A 4,094-nucleotide genomic window follows, 5' to 3' on the forward strand; every position below is an offset into this window, starting at 1 on the left:
GGTGGGCTGGGCTCTGGGTCGGGAGTGGCACTGGCGATATACTCCTGGGAACCAGCGGAGAACGGAGATCCATTTCTCGCCCACTCCACAAAGTGTTCACTCCACAAAGGTGGCGAATTCCGCTCGAGGGCCATCTTCGTATGACGGCGCTCTGCACGCAGTGTTGAGGCTGGCATCATAGAACGCTCAGAGCGCGTCGTCCGGATAGGTGGTGAGATGGGCTATTGCCAGAAACAGTCTGGTATGACCCTCGTGCGATTTTTCTCCCTGCTCCAGCAGGAGGAGGATGAATTCGGGGCGAAGGAGGGGATCCATTGGGGCGCACAACGGAAACAAAAACACTGCGAGAAAAACGGAAACAAAACGGATGGGAAACACGCAATAAACTGTTTTCGGTCGGTTCTTCTATCACACTAGCCTGCGGCGAGGAGCGAGGAGACAAGGCGTAATCTCACAAATGTCTTTTAATCCAGAAATCCAAGGGGTAACATGGAACACAGGAGACTCAGGGGTAGACGTACAACGACGTTCAGAACCGACAAAGGAAGACTACACAGACTGGGGCTAATTAACATAGGGCAATCAGGGGAACACAGGTGCATGGAATCATAATCAAATTAACACAATTAACACGAGGAGAACCTGGGTAATGGGGGGCAAAACACACACAGACAGTCCAGAACCCTGACACATACATAATTATGTTAATGAACTTTTTTTTTTTTTATTGCGGCATTAAATATATCTAATTGTGTGCATTAGTGATTCAACTTTCAAAGCCCTAAAATAACACATTGTAAAGAACAATCTAGTTGAGTTGTGTCCATTATTCATCCATCTATTTGAGTTTTAATCCATTACTGTTGATCAAACAGTTCAGATTTGTGAAGATGAGATCACTCATGTCGTTATGATTCATGAGCCAACGTTCTACGAAAGAAATGCACATACATTGGTAAGAAAATGTATTTCTAAATATATTCTCTGTATCATTTCAGCAGTGAGTCAGATGTAGATCAGTGTGTGTTTGTGTTTTTGTATGTATAATTATCCATCACATAATAACATAAAATAGTAATAGATATTTTCTTTCTTAACTGTAGTTACAGAAGAAGCCATTTTACTGTTAAATGTGTATCGCTGGCATACAATACCTCTGAGTAAGTTATTTTGTTAGTATTTATTTATTTATTTATATATTTTTTTCAATTGTGGTTTTAAGAGTCTATCGGTAAATAAAATGAGTCAGATTAAGTTACTTGCATATTTTGAACTAGAGTGCATTTATAAAGCTACTGAGAAAACACTAGAATATTAGAATAACTGAATAAATGTTCTAAAGGTGTTGCAGAGAGCAGGGAAAATAATAATAATAAAATACAATATGATTGATTAAAAGAAATGACAATAAATACTTTTAAAGGGAGAAAGGAACTGAATCAAACTACTGTATGGCATATATTAATTCAGGAGATTTTTCACTTCAGGCTCATTCTTGATATATTATTGGCCATATTTCTGTTATGCAGGCTGGGCATTTTCAATTTTCATATTCATCTTTATTATTCATATTTATTATTACTACATTTCAGTATTTATTTTCCCTCAAAACCATTGATGTAGTTGTTCTTTATTTAACATATTTTATTATATCTTATGTTATACTTTTTTTTCCAGAAAGATGAAGAGGAGGATCAAGTAGACTACGTGCCTGTTAGCATGAGAAGATGATCAAAGTTTAATCTTTTTTAATGTGATGATTTTTAATAGGAAACTCCTGTGACTAACTTAGAGTTTGAGTCTGTTGTATTAATATTAAGATTTATATTCATGGGAATATGCGTGTCTATATATATTCATAACCTTATACACACATATGCCTTGATACGCAATGCAAGTTTCAGTACTGTTTTCCATAATTAGCGGTGCTAGTAGAATAGGTATTCTTGTCTATATCACATCCTGTTTTTATAAAGATCTTTTTCTTTGTCTGACAATGCCTGAGAATCATTTTAAGAGTAAATTCAATGTTTGATTCACTGTTGTAATGTTTATGGTATCATGCAAATATGCAGTGGTTAATAACTGATTACGTTTTCATCAGTTTTGGGGAGTAACTAACTAAAATGAGAAATTCTATAGTAAGACTTATTTTTTTTCAGTAGCATAACAGCACTGATATCCAAAGGCAAAACAAGAAACAAATACACCAAAATTAATTAGAAACACTGTTCTCAAGTCATTTTTACTCACTTTCAGTTTTTACCTTTGCTGGCGTGTAGCGTGACTTCTGAGCACTAAATGTCAAATGACCGATCACGCTATATTAAAACTCCTTCCAGACAGCAGGAAAAACACAAGTCCATATTAAGAGCCTCCAAAAAAATCAGTCACTGAAGAAACATCTACAATCATACTATGAATTATTAGTTATCAATGTACAAAGAGGTATTTAGGGTTTAGTTAAATCTAACAGCAGGTGTTATTTTAATAGAAAGTGTGCATAATCGCAGCTTAGAGCGTCATGTGGTGTTCAAAATAAAATATCACTTCTGGAACAATTATATTAAGGTGCGCTGAGTGCTTGTTTACCGGTCAAAAGATCCCACCTTAAACGGATAGTTCCCTCAAAAATGAAAATGACCCCATGATTTACTCCCCCTCAAGCCATACTTTAATATTAATAGATGCCTTCTGAAATGAATTGATGCATTTGTGTAAGAATAATATCCACATTTAAAACGTTATAAACCATAGCCTCTCTAGCTTCTGCTAACTGTCCTGTACGTGTTCACGAGAGAGTGGCATACTAGCGGATAACGTAGGATGTAGGCGTAGCATAAGTTAGGGCAAAAACTAAGATTTGCACAAGAGACATTTATTTGCTTGTTGAATTATTGCATCATGTTTGAAGAGGATGCAGTGTCTCACCTGAAGATGAAGTACTTTCAATAACTTTAAACAACTGTGTTTCTTTTAAAAGTGTAGATAACCTAATTGAGTGTAACAGTTTTGCATAGTTCGGGCAGTAGCTGCTGGTAACTAGTCTCAAAGGAGCCTTCAATTTGTCTTCAGTCAAGGCAGACCGGTGTTCTGTACGAAAATGACAACTGCACTGTACAACTGAATTAACTTCTGAAAAATGCAGGTGGCAGCCACGTTTGTGCGGAATCTTAAGAATTTTAATGTATTGCTTTTTTAAAATTTTTTTATTTACAATTTGACTCTCCCAGTATTATGGGAAAGAATTCAATGTCTTTGGTTCATGCATTTAGTGGACTCACTCACACGCAACACATTTCAAAGGTTTGTCTCCCCCACCCCCACCACCATCACCCCCCCATCACATTTTTCATATATATATTTTAACAGTTTTAAAAAGCTTTTCAATGCAGCAGGACAACAAGACACCCACCATCTACATGTTATGCACACATTATCTGAATGTCCACTCTCACCTACAATATGTTTGTCCACTCAACAGATCAAACCACATTTCTGAAGAACAGACAACAGCAGCTTTCAGTTTGACTCAGAAACTGAACCGATAGTGTGAGATGGCAGACAGTTTTAACTTCGCATTTTTTTTCTTGCACTAACATTAAGAACTGAATTAATATACACACCAATTTAAAAATCGCAAGACTTTCATTCCGTTTTATCGTGAAATGTAGTTCATCCACAGCTCACACAATTTTCTTCTACTTTTAGCCATTTAACACAGTCAGGCAACTACCTTACAAAAAGTATGTTAAATAGGTTCAAATTCTGTCAGGGGAGGAGTCACATCAGGTTGAGTGTTTTTAGCAGAGGTTTTATTAGATCAGACACTGAACCACTGAAGAGAATGTTTCACATGTTTGTTTTGTTCTGTTTGTGCTGGTGGAGTCTGATCGGTAAGTTATAAAAACATTTTTATGGTTTAATTTTTTTCTGAGCTACTGCTGTTGTTAAGAATTAGGCTATTTCCATCTGCTACTGACTGTACCAAATAAATTATTACTATGAGATCTACTTACACTGAATTCAGGTCTTTTTTTTTGGAATTTAACACTGGGCTGGAAAGTGCAAAAATAAAATGCTAAAAAAAAAAA

The sequence above is a fragment of the Sinocyclocheilus rhinocerous genome, unplaced genomic scaffold (assembly GCF_001515625.1).
Source record: "Sinocyclocheilus rhinocerous isolate Xijiao unplaced genomic scaffold, SAMN03320098_v1.1 scaffold406, whole genome shotgun sequence".
Classification (NCBI taxonomy): Eukaryota; Metazoa; Chordata; class Actinopteri; order Cypriniformes; family Cyprinidae; genus Sinocyclocheilus; species Sinocyclocheilus rhinocerous.